General features: G+C 36.8%; 1 protein-coding gene across 8 annotated transcripts in view; it reads left to right on the plus strand.

Annotated features, from left to right (window-relative positions):
- Positions 1-19,853, plus strand: part of gab1 (GRB2-associated binding protein 1) — a 105,369-nt gene that overhangs the window by 15,719 nt on the left and 69,797 nt on the right. The window contains exon 1 of one of the 8 annotated variants that reach the window (XM_049481108.1): positions 8,292-8,615. The exons of the other annotated variants lie outside the window; for them this stretch is intronic. The gene's annotated coding sequence lies outside the window, so the exon portion shown is untranslated. Of the gene's footprint in view, positions 1-8,291; positions 8,616-19,853 lie in introns of those variants that run through there. 8 annotated transcript variants of the gene reach the window in all.

Below are 19,853 nucleotides of genomic sequence, written 5' to 3' on the forward strand. Positions count from 1 at the left end.
ATAAACTGAGCCTGGGTCAGTGTCTGATCAACAATTGTTGTAAACGTCCGTTTTACTGCCAAGTTGGTATATAAGCAGATACTGCAGAAAGAGGGGATTTATTTCTGACATGATCCTCACAATAGAGATTTCTATTTTAAGGCTTTCACACTGAGTCTGGTTTAAACATATGATAAACAGGCACGTCAGTATTTCAAAATGAACGCATGTAAATGAATGGCGTCTTTCACATCCAGTCCGGCCAGGACCTTTACACGGACAGGTGAATCCATCGTAGCACGCACTTCACGCCTGTACCTGCGTGCCCAAATTTCGGATAACTCAGCGCTTACCGCATGGGTTGTGCACGACTACAAAGAGGTTTTATTTAGGTTCAGATTAAAATTATAAACTAAACACATACTTTGCGCTGCACAGCGGGGTGGTGTTCTTGGAGATGGGAGAACAGGTTTGACGTATGTCCACCTTTACCTTATTACAAATTGGATAACCATCCTCGGGTGCGTTCGGCGGGTATCCGAAATAGTCCCACACTGCTGATTTTAGTTTAGCCTTTTTTTAGGCGCACAGAGATTTGTTTAGTCTGATGCACTTTCTGCCGTTCTCACCGCTGTGTGCTGAGTAGCTGAAGCGGAGCAGAGTTGCGCATGCGCGGGTGAGTTTCTCCGCTGGCTTGCGTTTTACCGGTAATAAGCAAACACACGGTATGATAACCGTGCATTCTAATACCATGGTATACCGTGAAACCGGTTACCGCTGCAACCCTATTGTTGATATTGATAATGTTGTTGTGCAAAACTGTACTGATTTTCAAAAACACAGTATAGATTTTAAGTGTTCTCCTTAGATCCCGCTGTTAGAAATACTCAGATTTGATAATTGTGTGTTATGTGTTATATGCTAAGATTTTCATACTAATTGAAATGATCACTTATATATCACCTTATTTACAGTACCACAAGAATCGTATATCGTCAAGTTCCCGCCAAAACACACAGCCCTAATAATCATAAGGCAGTTACACTCTTTTAAAGGACAATTAACATTTGATTAATAAAAGTTTTTTTAGGTATACTTTTTTGCTTCCCATTTTGCAGTCCACTCTCTGTGTATGAAGATGCCGTTATTGGTGCATTGGTTACTGCATGACTGGCTCAGTTCATTCATATTTAAACAAACATGAGGTAAAAATGATTGAGGTCAGCAAAAACTATTAAGGTCATGTTTGTGTACTGTACGATAAATTAATAGTGTAATTATTATCACATGCTTGCTCACACTCCTACCTTGCACTATGCCCCAATTTATTTATGCATGCAGTGCAAGGAATCTGTGTTGGATGTATAGATGATAGACTACTATAATTTTGGGAAATTGTGGGAGATTAATTGGGATAGAAATGGTGCCGGTGTTGGTTGGTCAGTAGCTAAAATAAAAAAAATATTTTGTTTTTTGCATATTGCTTTTTTATAAAACACGCTATTCTTAGAGGTCAGCTGATTCTACCAGAACTTTGCAATTTCTCTTCAGTCTGTTTGACCTCTGATAAAAAAGGGATAGTTGTGAGGTTGGTAACATCATGTGATCAGATATGATCTCACTGAGTACAGAAAAAGCTGGTCATCAGCCACGTCCGACACACAGAGTACTGAAGCACCTCATCACATGAGAAGCAGCAGCACTTTTACAGAAACAGAGCATGGTGGATAGGGCCGTGTGTTGGCAAAAAGCCTTGTGTGAATGATGAGCATCGCAATACAGGGGTTCATTGCATTGTGATTATACATTGTATATGTAGTATTTTTTTAATGGAGAGCTCTGCAAAAAGTAAAGAGACCACTTAAAAAAGATGAGTTTCTTTTTTCAATTTAACGAAATTGAAAACCTCTGGAATGTAATCAAGAGGAAAATGGATGATCACAAGCCATCAAATCATAAAGTTATCCAAAAGCAGTGTGTGAGACTGGTGGAGGAGAACATTATGCCAAGATGCATTAAAACTGTGATTAAAATCCAGGGTTATTCCACCAAATATTGATTTCTGTACTCTTTAAACTTTATGAATATGAACTTGTTTTCTTTGCATTATTTGAGATCTGAAAGCTCTGCATCTTTTTATTATTTCAGCCATTTCTCATTTTTTGCAAATAAATGCTCTAAATGACAATATTTTTATTTGAAATTTGGGAGAAATGTTGTCTGTAGTTTATAGATTTTTTTTTTCATTTTACTCAAACATAAACCTATAAATAGCAAAATCAGAGAAACTTATTCAGAAACTGAAGTGGTCTCTTAATTTTTTCAGAACTGTATGCTGTAAGCAAGTATAAAAACAAGAAAAAGAAAGTAGTAAAACAAAAGTTTTGTTTTTATTCAGGCTAGACAGTGGGATTCTACCTAGGGAATCCTAGTATATGTGCACAGTAATTGAAAAAACTGACACTACACTGTTGTTCTTTGGTGCAATATATTTTGTGATATTAAACAAAATACCAGATTTTTTTAAATAAACTTGACCAGACATCAATAAACAGATCTAATTAAACTGTCTTTGGTGGATGAGTACAGCCTGGTTGCCCTCTGCCTTGTAAAATTGCACATGCCAGTATTGCAATGATGATTCTGACGCAATATATTTTGCAGACAGTGTTGTTATCCACTACTACACCAACCACCAAGATGAAAATGCAGCCCATCATTCCAGGCAACAATGTTTCTAGTTTTTGCTAAACTAAAAAAAAAAATCTGACGACAATATTTGGACGCCTGCTTAGTTTATTGATTTTGTGAAGTAACAGTCTTCACTGTTTTTTTGCATCTTTTGTGTTTTTGTGTGATGTAAATGAGCAATTTTGTGAACATTATCAAGCTAATTAAACAATAGTGGCATTAGTTGGTGAATAATCACCTTTTTAAATGTTGATTTGTTGTTGCAGCTCTTTTTGCAGAAGTTAATTGCAATGAAATTAAGTCAGAATTTCATTCTGTTTTATCTGATGTTGTTTTATATTTAAGTCATCAGTAAAAGGCTTTAAAAATCCAAATAATAATTCCAAGTACAATTCTTCAGTGCACGTTTGTGTCTGTTTCACTTTGATGATTCTGCTTCCCAGTTTTGTGTCTATTTCCAGGCCAGTCAGTCATGTGTCTAAAGCATCATTCTTAGTGTTCATCAGACTGTGAGCATGAAGAACAGCTAATTATAACCTCTAAGGAAGTTCACTGTACGTCTTAAACAGTAGGGTTTAGCTCAACGCTGTTGGTAGGGCAGATATGCACTAATAAATCAACAATAACAATAAATTATAATGATTTAAATCCTGAATATTGCTGAATGTTTTTTTTTTTATTAAACATGCTGGTCATTGTTTAAGCCATTGAGCTCTAGGTTTATTATTTAGTTAATAATCCTGATGCAGAAACTCTTGTCAAGTTATTTATAACTGTTTGCTTAAGCATATCCTGTTGAGTCCCTCAGGGTTCTATTTTAGGGACTATGAAACTGATGTCAGTTATAAGTGCAATGTAAAGACCTGGGGCGCTAAGTGGGATGATATGATAAGGAGATTTCTGGTTCGAATACCGGTCATACTACTTGCCATCAGCTTCTGGAGGCCTGAGAAAGAACAATTGGTCTTGCTCTCTCCGGGTGGGCGCTCTTTTCCCTCATCATTTAAAAGGATGATGTTGATCAGCACAAGGCTGCATCTGTGAGCTGATGTATCTGAACTGGATCGCTGTACTTTCCTCTGAGTGCACTATGATGCTACTCGGTAATTGGCAGTTGGAAAAGTGACTTCCCATGTGTAGGAAGAGGCATGTGCTAGTCTTCACCCTCCTTGTGTTGTGGCATCAATTGTCATGGGGATATACAGCTACAGATGTATTTTTTTAAATGCAATCTAACACAATAACAATAAAATACCATCACATGGTTCAACCCAATAGTGTAGAATACTGCAATAATGTTAAAATTATTTATTTAAACATATTCTGCAGCTCTAATAATCTCATTAGCAAATAATATACAGACTACACATACAGTAAAGTGCAGACTCTGATCTGAGATCAGCTCTTGGTCTTCAGTCGCTCCTTAAAAGCAGTGTGGAGACTTACAGGAAAAGTCAGTTCCTCCTTGAATACACAGCGCCTGTTTGCACATTGTCATCTGGTCAGAAAGGTTGGACAGCTGCAGTTTGTAAACAGATGTGTTCTTTTATGTGCTGCGGGTATTTGCTCAGCCACGTTCTTTCCCAAGCTCTGATAAGATAAGGTCAAATAGAGAATGGTGAACTTGGGCAGATCAGGGGTTCTAATTTATTTACCTTGAACTTTATTTAGCTTGAACTGATTCTCATTATAAATATACCCAGGGTGCCTTATAATTACTAAAAGGATGTTTTTCATTATTAATATTGTTGTATATCTACTGTTAAGTGGCTTCTCCTCACTGATCATGTCCACTTGCACTTTTCTTCAATGCATTATGCAATGCTAGGTCTCTTCACTTGCTTTTTTTGTGCGTGTCTAGGATGTTTTTAATATGTTTCTGTATGCAAGTACAGATTTATTTAGTGTTCTTAAAGTTCTGCCAATACCCAGAGCAGTCTGTTATCAGTCTTTTAACTATGAAACAATATTCAAAAATATATTTTTTTACAAAACATGCTATAAAGCTAAGATTTGACTAGGTTAGATTTTGTTTTAGTAGCAGCATTTAGTCCTGGGCGATATATTTCTTAATCTTGGTTGATATGATTAAATTCTAATATCGATATAAACAATGTAAAAACCACCAACCTTGGTGTACACGATCTGGGTGATATGGGGTAAATATTATATCACAATATTTAAAGAAGTGTTTGAAATTTTTATCAAGTTTTTACATGCAGACAAAATGCATTAGCAGTGACAGATTCTGATATTTTTCTAGTTTTTTTCTAGTATAGTATAATGTTATTATTTAATATTTGCTGCTCATCATCCAATTAAACAGGATTTTTTTACCCTTACTGTAATGAAATGTACAGTTGGGTCAGTGATCCTTAAGTACTTATCCTTTTTAGGATTATTGTGATTTTAATAAGAAAATGTATCACAATACAAAATTTGTACAGATCCATTCTCTTTCACTAAACAACCTTGAAGATCTTTCATTTTGGAATGCAGATCTTATGTCTTTATATTTACAGAATAAATTTGATTGTGGAGGAGTGTGAAAATGTTCTGAGATCAGCACTAGGAATCTGCAGCACTTTCACACTGTGATCTCAGATAAGAGAAAGTGGTGAAAAAGGTGGAGATTCCAGTAACAGGAGGAGTGTTTCTGAACTCAGACTGGAGTTTGTCTGTCACATGTTCTTGCAGCTATGAGTGTGCATGGAGTAAGAATAGAATTGTGCATTTTGAGACAGTCTATTTTCAGAGCTCAGTTCTTCCCCACAAACACACACAGATGGCCAAAGATGGTCCCTTTGGTCAGCTTTAGGAATTCAGTGCAAGAAGGCGCAGCTTTTTTTGTTTGTCCAGAAATGTGAGGATGTTTACTGGTAAACCTTCTACTTTATATGCATTGCAAAATCATGCAAATTATACATTGCAAAACAGCTGAAAGTACAGAAACAGGAGGCTTTTTATTTTTAGTGTCTGAGTTTCTCAGTGCCCTGATGTGTTTTTTCCCCCCTTAAACAGCAAAGATTTTTCGTAACATATCTCCCATGAAAATCAGACGTGTTTCTGTCAATTTCTTGTGGGAGACTCTTGGGTTGAACGTACTATGATTGCCATGATATGGTCATATTGGCAGTAGATTCACCTGTAAATGATTTTGCAGGCATTTTTTTTTATATAAAAAATATATAATTTTATCATTTTTAACATTTTGTATTTAAAAATACATTTTAAAGAGCCCTTTATGTCGCTCATGTAATGTTAATGTACTTATATATGGTTATGGAGTAATGAACTTTTACATATGAATATTTTTTTTGTTTAAAATGAGTTTTTATTAGTTTATTTCTTATTTTATCCAAATGTGTTCCATATTTGGAAGGCCAATTACTCATTAGGATCCCCCTGTTACATGTAATGCCCCCAAAAGGAGGTTAAAGAGCCACTAAACCCTAAACCCTGCTGATGTCCAACCATTCTTGTCTCACCGCTTTCAGAGGCACACTGCTGCTGATACAGCTTAGCCAATCAGCTCTCCCTCTTGCCTTGCCTCTAAACCCATACATCATTCAGTGTCCCTCACAAACTACCCCTCCCATTTTAGTCTTTTTTAAATTTGGGGGGTTTAGTGCCTCTTTGAAGACTATCACATTTCTTTCGATACATGTGAAGTGAGCTGCTGATGCTGTATTACTGTTAATGTGATGCACAAATTAACCCATCCAGCAATATTAAGGTAAGGAGTGACATTTAGGAACTCACTTGATGGCCTGTCAGGTGTGTGTTTAGAGCTAACACACACACTTTTAATGAATTTCCCTGCAGGCCTGCCAAATCTGTTCTTTCTTTTCTCTTTCACTTCTCTATCTGTTTCTTTCTCAGCTCTTGTCTCTCTCGATTGTTCGCTGTAGCAGCAGAAAGCTGATGCTCTGTGGCGATGGAGAGCGGCGTGGAGATGATTTCCTCTGCTCTGCTGATGGCTACCAGATGGCTGCAGCGTGCTCTCTCTATCTCTCTCTCGCTTTCTAGCTCACTCTCGCGCGCTCTCTCTCTCACTCTTTCACTTGCTTCCTTTCTCTCAGTCTTTTGTTTGGGTCTGAGGGCCATTTAGAGCCTCCGTTGTGTATCAAGTGGCCTGATTCAGAGAGAGGAGCTGTTTGTATTTCTAATCCTGCAGTTCTATTTAACACTAGCTGGGGATAGTGGGCTCTCAGACTAAAGAGTCCAATATAGTCCTATTCGGACTGGATTAAACTTACATGGGGTCTTGGAGTTTTTTAAAATGAGTCTCTGTTTGATTTTGCTTCTAAACAGGTTACAGAGGGAATTTACTGGCAGCCTGATCATTTTCTCTGTGTTCTTTTGAGCAAATGTTGTCTTGTCTTTTACAAAAATACATCTGAGATCTGCTTAAATTTGGAAAGTATTTAGTAGTGATCAAATCTTTACCATATCTGCTAATTATCACTTTTTTTTTCTTTTTAGCAAAAGAAAAATTCACACTGTTCTCATTTCCCATTATATATCTACTGGAGGGAGAATATATTTGTCCAGTATCATTAATTTACCTTTAATCCTGGATATATGGAGTATCATGACATTCTGGATCATTGACTCCTGTTACAAATCTGATGTGTCCCATTCTTTTACTAATGTTTGTAAAAGCAGTCTGCATGCCTAGCTGCTGGGTTTTATACACCTGAGGCCATGGAAGTAATTGGAACATGAATTCAATGATTTGGATGGGTTACTGCTTTATTACTCCATGTGGTGGCGCTAATCAAATGATTAGGGTGAACCTGCTGTGAAGAATATTGATTGTGAAATTCTGTGTAAACTGACACAAATAAATCCATAATTCCTGGTATTGCTGGTAGTTTCTTACGATTTCACAGTATATTACGGTATTTTTATATACTGGCTTTTATATAGGTCTTTGGACTGCTAGGAGTACATATAATATATAACACTAAGGCTTTAAATTAATGGCGGTATGTGAAAAATGCATATGCGTTTCAAAATTGCCAAATGGTATACCGTATGAACCGGTATACTGCCCAGCACTAATTCCTGGTATTTGCTTCTTTAGGAGCATTTTATCCTCTTTAGTAAAACAGATGCTTATATCAGAGAATATCAGAGAAAAGTATCAAATAATTGTATTCAGCAGTATCACAGTATAATGATATATATCATTGTTATTGTGCAATGCTTTGTGATTCCCATATCTAGTCTTTAGTCATTAATAATTATATATGGGCATTTTTTACATTTGCACTATAAAGCACTATGTTCAAAATATAGTGTTTATTTTGTCCAGATCCTGCAGCCCTACCCTGGTATTTTACTTTCTCAGTATTAGATCTGGGTGTGTTTCTCGGGGTGTGTTTAGTGTGTGTGGAGGGGTTGGTCTTGGGTTTTGGGCTCCAGTTACCAGTGGGGTCCTAACGCGTAGGAGGGGGCGGGCTGGAGACAAGCTGTGAAATGCCGCTGCCACCCTCCGTAATTTCACAGGTTAATGTGAGGCCACATAGGCCTGTTCTGGCCCACCCCCACCCCCCACCCCATTTACATGCATGTGTGCTTGTAAGAGACAGTCAGCGCGAGAGAGAACACTCTCAGTGATCGTCCCCTGCGACAGCACTGCGCTCGTCTGATTGCATTACTGAGCTTCTGCACAGCGTGGCCTGATAACTTCACCCTGGCTCTGGGCCAACACAGATACAGTTGTGTTTCATGAGAGCTGAGGGAGAGAGGGAGAGTGTGCGCTCCCAGTGAAGAACATTTCAGTGGGAGCAAGTTTGGTATGAACCTGAGGAGTGGATCACACTCCCACGTTTACTGACGTTTCTGGATTCTACCTGGAGTTCTCAGAAGATAGCAGGTGTGTGCTGGAGACATTTGGATTAGAAGCTACTTGATCTACATCAGTGATTGTAGTCAAGGTTAGTATAAACCCATACTAGTTTATACAGTACTGCTGTTCTGTATTCCTGTGCCTTCGGGTAATCACAATATATCATATTTCATGAGACGATATGTGCTGTGGTATTTGCAATGAGACAAAAGCCAGTGTATGTTTTCTGCTTATGTATTTAAGTCAATGTCAAAACAAGATTAGGCTTGTGAAACCATTTTTACAGGGTCTCTGATGATCTTTATTTTAACATCTTTACATTTATTTAGCTCAAAAAAGGTCTTAATTTTTTTAAAATATCTTAAATTTATCTTCAAATGATCTTAAAAATGTCAAAGACCTTACTTTAATACAATGTTGGTCTAAATTTATATGCAAGTTAACTTACTGATTTAACGTTAGGTTGAAGAAAGATGATACTGTTAATATGGGAAGTGCAAATGTAACAGAAAAACTGTTCGAAAAAATCAATTGTGTGAGATGAATAGTTAAATTTTTTTGTGTGCCTAATTTATGTTTGTTCAAAATATTTGTATCCAAAAATATCGAAATCACAGGTTTATTTTAAAGTCTGTAAACCTAAAATTGGTATAGTGTGTTTTTGCCATTTTGTTATTGAGAAAACATTAGGCAATATTTTATAATAAGAGCGAAAACCATGCTAATCGTATATTTGTCAAATATTGTGTTATGTTCTTATAAAAATAAATCGGTAAGGATTTGAAAGAACATATCAGTAATATACTCATTAATACTCTACAGTTATTTATACTTAGTTGTACTGCATATGATTGATCAGACTATATACTAAGACAGTTCTGATTGGTTACAGCTACTGAAGCAGATTGGATTTGAGCTTCCCGCTTAGGATGTTTTCATAGCATTTGCACCTGCTGATCCAATCATTGTTTCACATCATTGTAATCTTGTCTCTATTGTTGCAGACTGTTTTTGAATGATTTGACATAAATTGCAAATAATGTATTGATTTTATGGCTCATTTTTTAAAATACTTTTAACAATATAAATATAATGTTAGCAGTGCAAACTGTTTCCGTTTGTGAAAATGTGTATCTGAGTTACAGTGCATGGAGAATCACAACCTTGATATTTTAAAAAGTATATTAATATTAATGTGTGGAAATTGATATTGTGACTACCCTGATGTGTAATTGTATACATTATATTGTTGTTGCAGAATTATCACTGTTTTTATGCACAAATTCATACTAAAATGATCAGATGACGCTGACATTCCCGTGACTGGCCAGTAGCTGGCGTGTGCTGAGATTTTGGCCTGGACGCTTGCCGGTACCGCGCAAATGGACCGTGCCTGCAGGGCTGTAGAAAGGGGGGATTGTTTGGGCCGGCTGCAGCTCGGGCAGGGCAGAGCTCCAGTCATGTGAACAGAGACGAGTCAGGGCAGTGGAATGTGTTGAATGCGAACGTTGCAGCTTTGACGAAGGCATGTGACATTGAGCGCGATAGAGAGAGAGAGAGAGAGAGAGAGGATAGAGAGAGAGAGGGGCAGTGGGGGTGACTCACTCGCCACTCTGCTGACCTTTTTATTCCAGCGTAACTGCTGCCCCTGTACAGGCAGAGAGGGGCAAGGAGACAGGGTAGATTAGGGGGAAGATGACTACAAGAAGACACTGTCTGTGTGTGCTCTAGTGGTGTCGCATCATATCGTATGCAATAATATCGCAAACATTTGTGACACAATAAAAAAAAAAAATTATTTAATATAGTGATATTAGTTTAGGGCCATATCACCCACCCCAAGTATATTGAGCAATTCATCTTAATGATGAAAGTTAAGGAAAGATTTATGCCAGTTCTCTCTTTCTCTTCTCAGTTCTCTTTTCAGAATAATTGCAGCCTTTTAGGAGAGAACTAAAACATAACTTAGCCTGCTGATTTTAAAATTACTTCCAGATATAGATAGGTCATCAGACGATACATTGTTTTTTTTTTATCATTCATCACTACATGTAAAGTGCAAGGTTTTACTGTTCATGTCGATATCGGTATTATATTGTATTGACCAAAATTAAGATATGGTGCAATCATTATGGTACTATATATATATATATATATATATATATATATATATATATATATATATATATATATATATATATATATATATATATATATATATATATAATGCTGTATTTAATATTAATTAAATAGAAATGTAATAATAAATAGCTAACTGTGTATCTTATAAGTATATTACTAACTGTCATTTTTCCTAGATCAATATTTTTTTTAATTGTATGTTTATATGACATAATTGAACCATGTTGTGTCTTCTGTCCAGAAGCACATGAATGTAGCTTCATGGTAATAAGGATGTGTGTGTGTGAATATATTCTGATAGTAGCCCTAATAGCAGTCACAATATTATATTATATTTATATATTGTATCTTGTGTTTGTTGTTTTTTGTTTTAAATAAATTGATTTTTGTCCATATATTGCACAGCCCTAGATAGTAGAAAAATATATAATTAAATATCTATGTTATCATTAATAATTAATAAAATATATTTAATAAAATAATTAATACAGACATCAGTGAAAGTATTTACTGACTTGATTCACTTGTTTTTGTACCCTTTATGAACCAAATGTCTTAATGGTGCTTAATAAGTTCTAGAAACACAAAACTCATTGAAGGTGCTTTTTAATATAGTAACACCAACAAGTATGTAAACACTTGCTTTTTAGATCCATGTGAGAACCAAGTATCTTAATGATGATGTAAAAAAAAACATAACAAAGAAGTGTAGAGATTATTGGAAGTAGTCACACTAGCACATCAATTCCAGTGTGTGCACACACTGAAGTACCATTTTGGGACCAAATATCCTAGTAATAATATATATATATTTTGTTAAATGACATAAGTAACAAAGAAGTCAATATCACTGGCAGAGAAATACCATTGTATATGCATGTACTTGTTTTCTGTACCATGTGGGGACTGGACCATATGTGTTAATGAATCAATAAGTTAAAATCATTGAGAGTTCAGTGAAAGTGCTCTTTAATATTGTGTGTGTCGTATTGTGTGTTTCTGCTCCATTACCATGTCTAAAATTTCTGATGTCATGCTCCTTGTTTCCAAAGGCCTCTATTACTAAACCCCTGCCATACTGTTCACTATTCATGGAGTGGCTGCACGGACGTAATTCTTGACCTTTGGACGGCCTTTTAATGAACTTGCGCTTGTAGTGGTTGAAATTTGTCACATGCAGAAGTTATTTTCAGACTGTGTTTCTACGCAAGAGCTGCAGACGGTAAACAATAGCATGGGGCAGCTGAGTTCATAGCTTTATGGGTATGTGAGGAGGGAGGAGGGTGTTGGATAAGCCTGGATAGGCGTCTGGTTAATAGCTATTGATCAGTGACCTTGTTTCTTCTATGATGTATGCCGTTCAACAATCACTGTCTGATATCTGAGGAAGGCTTTGGGAGGTTCAAGGCCTTTGGGGAGTGCTAAAAGAGCAACATAGTTGTATGTTTTTAGAAATAGTTCTCAAATTTACTCAGATTTACCAAACCAGAAACTATTATAAAGTGTAAATAATAGTAGTCTCACATGAGGTAAGCTGTGGAAATGTTGTAATGAACACAGTGATGTAAAATCGCGCAGTTTCTAAATGAATGTTATTGTGTTTGTAAGGTGAAAAGAATCCCAAATCCCATTTGTTTATTTATTTTTTTTTTTTTACCAAATCTGGTGTTTAATTTAGGCTGTTCACACTATATGTTTAATGTGATCTATATCCGACAATTATCTGAATTGTCAAATACTTCACATCAAGTTTCAGTTTCTTCTTAGCCAGCAATCCAGAAGATATAAGGCAGTTCCATTGGCTGATAGTTGGGCTTATCACTTAGAATGTGTTTGAGGTCTCTGTAAAAATACTACATTATTTGGCTAAGCCCACTTCTTTGATTTGGATCCATTTGGGCTCTTTTATATTCCTTTGACTTTCTAGCCACTTCAGCTTGTGACCGTGTTCGGCCATATCATTAGAAACATGAAACGGTTGTGACACATGCCTTCTAATTTGGTTTAAACAGTGACATCACCACAAATATTTTGAGATCTACTACCTTGAATATCTCTCCACTGCAACCACTTACTCATGTCATTCGTTTACTGTTTTTCTCAAGTATATGTTCCCTTCTTCTCATGTAGTTTTTGTTCATCTTTAGCCTAAGTTGCATTTTGGCGTATTGCAATGTCAGTCCCACATAAGGCCCAAATTGGAATAAAAAACAATCCGATTTAGTTTCTTTTTTGCTGTTCACACTGACAAAAAAAAAGATATGAAATGGGGCCAATTTTACCTGCAGTGTGATAAGTAGCTTTCTGAACTCTTTCTGAATTTTTACAGTGGCTTAAAACTTTTGCACAGTACTCTATGCACACTTAATATTTGCAGTTTTCAATGTATGGTATAGTTCTTAAGTTGTGATGTAATTTCTGTATGTATTGTTAGTCTCGACAGTGCTTATAGCTTTACTCATTACTTTTAATAGGATTATAGGAAGATGTGTTTGTGTGTGTCTGTGTTTGTCTGTGTTTCTGTTTGTCTGTGTGTGTGTGTGTGTGTGTGTGTGTTCAAGATGCATTCCATAAGCTCATGGAAAAGGCAGCTGTGACGCACCAGGCAGTGATATAATGGTCTGTCTCTATGTATGGTAGCAGCAAATGAGAAAAGCCAAAGCAAGTCTATGTATAGCTTGAGTCGGTGGGCTAAGACTGCTCCTAGTATGGAGCTCCAGTTTCCACTGGCGATTAGACTGTAGGGTCGATTCCTCTCAAAACTATACTGTCTGAACACCACCTAATTGCCTAATTGAAAATGGCGCTCCATAATGGCAGCATTTGAAACGGTTAAAGAACTTGAAGCAACATGTGTGTGGCCCTAGATTTTCTGACGTAGTTCTTAATCGTCTTCTGTCATTAATTGAGGGGGATTGACTTCATCCAGTAAGCAAGGTGTTAATTGGTTTAAATCACTTTTCATGAATAACCAGTAGGGGTGTGCCATATCGTATCGTACTTGATAATATCGCCAAAAAATGTAAATATCGTGAACGATATTATACCCTGAAATATCGTGCCTTTTTACCCACCCCTAATTACCTAATTTAGCAAAAGAAAAATTGACACTTTTTTACTCATGATATTACTCATTATATATCTACTAGAGACAGATTATATCTATATGTCCGGTATCATTTATTTTAGAATGGAGTATTAAATTATTTTAAGTGACATTTTATTGTCAATGATACACTAATAATAAAACAACATAATGATGCTATTACACACTTTTTGTATATCATGCATTATATACATAGATCAAGAAATAACAATTTTTATTTGTAGATATTTGGAGTGCATTACTAGTATCATGACATTCTGGATCATTGACTTATATCGTTAAAAATATCGTTATTGTGTAAATACCATGAAATATTGTGATATTATTTTAGAGCCATATCGCCCACCCCTAATAACCAGTCAGAAAGAAAAACAGTTCAACAGGAGAGTATGAAGATTTTGCTTGGAGTTTCGTTGTTAAAGATTATATCTTTTGAAAAGTGAATGTTGGAGGGGATAGAAAACAGCCAATCAGTGGTTCTTCTGCTTCCTATGCAGTTACATTTGGATGACCCCAACCTCTGTTGTGTTATGCAGCTCGAGTTTATTCTGCTTTTGTTGTAGTAGCTGTGTCTACTGTCCAGAAAATAATCTTTCCTAGATATCGAAGCATCAAGTTGTGAGGACTTGATTGTATTCAGCAACCAGAGTGTTTGTGACACCAGGATATTGGATATTGGATTAGAGTTGCACGGTGTACCGAAGGTTCGATTCTTTTTCGATACTACGTCATCACAAACGATTCGGTTCTTTAGCGTTCGATGCTTTCGATACTATATAGCCCAGTCACTAGCTTCAAATGAGTCAAATTAGTAGGCGCGATTTGATTCAGTTCATAAGAAAACTGATTCACACCGCAGCAGTCGGTGTGGCAGGATTCAGATAAACTTAGTGTTCTGAACAAATGAATCGATTCACGTGTGAATCGATTCATTTGACTCGCTTGAGCGACACACGCACGCGCAAGCCAGCAGAGCAGCAGCGAGAGAGAGCAGCGGCGAGTGTAGAATGGCGACGTCTAAAATAACAGATGTCTCTCGTCCGCGACTTGTGGACAAAACGGGCGCGAGGAGTGAAGTGTGGGCAAATTTTGCTTACATCGCTGATGAAGAAGGGAATCCGACCAACACCACAAACCCAGTTTATAAACGGTGTTATAAGTCTATCCAGTGCAGAGGAGGGAACACCAGCAACCTGGCTACGCATTTAGCAGACAAGCACCCTGATCTCTACAAAGAGCTGAGAAGTCGACAGGTTAGTGGAGTTAGTCAAGATACACTCTGTCTGTAGCTTTACTAAGATTTACTAGCCCTGGCCCGCCGGCGGGCCAGAAATTTATAATATTTAATATCTGGCTGTGTTTATGAATAGTTATAGGTTCAATATAGACACCCAATATGCCATTTTAAAGCTTAGAATCTCTGCTTTTCAGTTATCTAGCCTATTTAGCTGGATCTCCTTTCAGAAAATAAACATTTAGGGCGAAATATGGCTTGCTTCTGAAAATATGAAATCATAATTTTCATATTTCCGTTTCTCGTACGTCCATATTTGATCGAATGCGGACATGTTATACACCATTCGAACCGTCTGTCTCTCCGGATTCGCTCCGTTTTACTGTAGGATGTACGGTTCCTGAATTAGAGCTGAAAGAGCGCGTCACAGCGCGTGTTCAGAGTTAAAAGCTGCTTGTTTTTCGCTGCAGGGTTACCTCAGGTCACTCCCTCCACCCCCTCAACCCCCACCAGCGGCTCCCCCACGCTCTTACCTTCAAAACCAGACTTAAGAGAATCCATCAATCCGTCTCCTGCAATCCCCAATTATATACAAACAGCGCATGAAATAAACTGAGGCAGAAAAAAAAATAATATCCACTTTATCTCCTTATTAAAAGCGTAATTTTCGAGGCTGCATGTGATAACGCACGTGTGGTTAATCTGCAGTCCAAGGAGAACAAGGTTGACAGAAGACCATGTGGACACACTTGTTTTCCTGGCTAAGAACCTTAAACAGGCAAAGAAACTTCCCACAGTGTAGTTTCAGAAAAGAAGAGGTTTTAGTTTTTAGGAAGTGTTTAGATAATTATGTTATAGTTAAGGTTATAATAACGAAACTTGTTTTTTGTTCAAATGTTTCATTTTAGAATAAAAACGTTTGCACCGATTGTTCAGTGTTCAATCCAGTTCAGTCAAAAATAAACATTTTATGTTCAGATATTTTTATTGTTTTTTTTTCTTCCAAGTATCGTTTTGGTATCGAGAATCGTGATACTACAGTTGGTATCGGTATCGAAGTCAAAATTTTGGTATCGTGACAACCCTATATTGGATAATCAGTACCCCCACCTCATCACCAACTCCACGACTTAGCCCAAAAGTACGAAATCAAGCTCTGTAATTTCAGAGAACACAGTTCTGTTGATCCACAGCTCAAGACTGGGGGTGCTTGTTACCCATCTAGTCATTGATTGACCTTGGATATATAGTCAACAGGTTCATGTTGATCTTTCTTCTCGAGAAAGTCCTGTTTTTTCTTGCCACTTACTTGCAATAGAACTTCTATTTGAGTACTAGACAAACCCCTCAGTGCTCAATGCAGTCCTCCAGGGGGACGGTCGTTTCCGGTTGAGAGTGTGCTGTCTGCGATTGGCTGCTGTAATCGCTGTCTAGAAAGGTGCTATATAAGTGTAACTTAATTCAAACACATTCATTCAGCAATGGATGCAACTTAAAGTAGCTGGATGCATTTAAGTGCATTTAGTAGGATGCATTTAGTCCACAAAATAAGATGAAGTTGAAAGTCATCATATACTGCACAGATTAGCCGAGGTAAATAAACATGCTCAGATAGCACTTTAGAGTCTGGCTGTGTAGTGTCAGGACAGTGTACTCTTAATAGAAGGGGGAGGTCAAGGCGTGTGTGTGCACATTAACAAGTGTCCTCCAGGCCTGCTGCTGAACAGGATGTTCTACAGGGGGTCACTGGGAACTACTGTGTGCGTTTGTGTGAATATGTTGCTATTAATTAATTAAAGCTGGTAGCAGCAGATAATATTTATAATTCTTTATAATACCATATAACCTTGTTTAAGGTTGTAAAGATATAAATCAGTTCATTATGGTTCAATCACAAGGAGACAATTTATTTTGTGTATTTTCAATAGAAGAACTGCATAGATCGGAGAGATGTCTCTTTTGTATGTTTTGAAGCTTGTAAACAATAAATGAACGTTAAAAGTAATATTGTTTACATACCACACAATACTACACAAAAGCCTAAGATATAGGTTATTTTAAGTGCAAACTGTAAGAAATGATTCGTCCTTGAAAGTGAATAAAGTTTTTATTTTTTATTTTTTTGTCTGATCTGATAGTCTGCATATTTTCCTGCAAATTGAAACCCAGCTTGCAGATACTTCTTATCCCCCTGCATAACATTTACCACAACTGCACTATCAGAAATATTGGTGTTGTAGCTCTCACACGCCATTTTTGTAGTTTCTTTTAGCATGATGTGTATCTGCCATAAAAAAAAATAATCTTTTTACATATACTTTCTATGTGTTTTTTTTTGGTCCTTGACATACAATAAATACATCAGCGAGTATTGGTTTAAAAAAAAAATGGCCACATATTGGCCTGATGATGATTGGCCTTATATCGGTCGATATAATTATGATTCTAATTTTGATTTATCATTGTGCATTCCTACCTGTCAGGTTGCTATTGTAGACATTAATGACAATCACTTGTCATGTTCATAGTAGGGCTGGACAATAATTTAGTACGAACATGTATTTTGTTTTTTAAATCAATTTAAAAAGCCACCCCATAAATAACTATATACTTATTATAAATTGAATGAATATACATGGATAATATGTTTAATCAGCCATTTTACACATTGTTACACAACTTCACATATATACTTTGAGTACATTTACATTAGTTGTAAGTACGTAAGTTTTGGCTTTTTGATTTGATTGTTTCGCTTTTTAGTGTATGACTGCTTTTAGAATAATTTTTAAAAACATTTTTTGATCATTCCACATTATTTTCAGAGCTTGTGTTGTTTAAAGCTTCACAAGCACAAGGGTAACATATTGCAGCAGTTTTTTAACATTTGTCTACAATCTATTTACAATTTTTATTGAGATCATGATTACAAACTGTTAAACTACAAATGTTGATTTGGTGAAAATATTAGGAACAAGAAGTGAAAATGGAGTTAGGTTAAAGGGTAAAGGGTTGAGCAGGGCCTTCTGGAGATACCAGCTTTCTGATAGAGTGCATTTAGCAAACATCACCCCTCACTCAGTCAAAACAGAGAGAGCTGCTGCTGCACACTGATGCTTCAAGGTTAAGCAAACACACTCAAGTCAATCCCACTTTCTTTGTTCCTGCACACACACACCCACGCACACACCCACTGCATGGGTCTGCACTGCTTCAGAAGTGTCTTTCTTCTGCCACCTTATATGATGGTAATAAATTAAATGAGTGACAGCCATCTGAGCTGGTATTGTCTGACACTTATCTAATCAGTGCAGTAGAAGTGTGCTGAGGATGCTCGGGGATGCTGTGTCCGTTCTCTTATCTCTATAGGGCATGGCAGTCCATTTCCTGAGTGGCCCTCTCTTCCTTAGTCATACAGGCGCAATTTGATTTGGCCCAAATCAATCCTGGCCTGTGTGGTGAATGTGATTTGGTGTGGTTAGTATTTGGCTGAAATTCAATTATGCTGGGTGGCTGTGACTGAGCTGTGTATTGTCACAGACGGGGGTAATTCAAGGGTGGTTCTCAAGACAAAGACCTCAAGACTGATGTGTGTCCTTGCTAGGGCTCTTGCCAATATGATACACATTATGATTTTTGCTCAGCATTGCTATTTCCTGATCTATGCATATAATGCATGATATACAAAAAGTGTGTAATAGCATCATGTTGTTTTATTATTAGTGTATCATTGACAATAAAATGTCACTTAAAATAATTTAATACTCCATCCTAAAAATATAGTTATAGTGAAACGCTTACATGCAATATATAATTTGTTTGATTTTTTTTTTTTTTAGGAAATCATCTAGTTTCAATTAGTTGTAGTTTATTTTTTTGAGATCCATTAGAACAGAGAGAAAGAAATGCAGTAATCTAGCTATAATGACAAGTTTGAGAGAATGGTATTTCTAGCTTAAAAATGCTGTTTTGCAGCTGTTAATTACGTGTGAAACAAGGATTTTATAAATGTGTAAAAGTTAGGGCTGTCCCTAACGATTATTTTTTAAACGATTATTCTAACGATTATTTTTTTCGATTAGTCGACTAATCTATTCATTGAGAAACATATTTAAATAATTATTTTACGTTTTAAAGCAAACGATAAATTACTATATTTATATATAATAACAACAACAACAACAACAACACAAGCCTACTAAACCAAACCCCACACTTATAATCACTTACATGTACAGCACGTTGTTTAGATCTATAACGCTAAAAATGGATAAGCTCCCATACACCACAACCGTGTGTTGCACTGTTTTCTGTGACCGCTAGATTTTGTGACCACTGGCAAGTAGTTCTCAGCAGACCGGTGCACTGGCCGATTCGAAACGTGTTCGTTTCTAATGTTTACCCCGACTGGCCAAAACGGTTCAGTTTAGGGCTGAGGGTAAGGTGTAGGTATAGAAAGCTTCCGTTTTGCCAATGAACGCTCATAACCGTGAGCACTGGTCACAAAATTCCGACGGTGACAGAAAACGGTGTGACACCGCAGCGCCGACGGCGCTAGCTAAAATAACTTAAGGCAGCTAGCTTAGCTAAACACCTGAACTTATGAATAATGCTACTGTTTCTGGAAACTGCGAAATGCCATGCACAAATATAAACCAAAAATGTATAATTTCTGCCTGTGGCAGGTTTAAAACCTTTGGTAGACAGCCTTAAGTCTTTTTAAGGACACCCGCGGAGACCCTGATGTAAACGGTAACTTACTGTGTGACCCTGTTGACATAGTGCTCCTGGATGTTTGAGCTTCAAGTGCTCCTTTTGCACGTATGGCAGAGGACCACATTGTT

The sequence above is a fragment of the Astyanax mexicanus genome, chromosome 7, assembly GCF_023375975.1.
Source record: "Astyanax mexicanus isolate ESR-SI-001 chromosome 7, AstMex3_surface, whole genome shotgun sequence".
Classification (NCBI taxonomy): Eukaryota; Metazoa; Chordata; class Actinopteri; order Characiformes; family Acestrorhamphidae; genus Astyanax; species Astyanax mexicanus.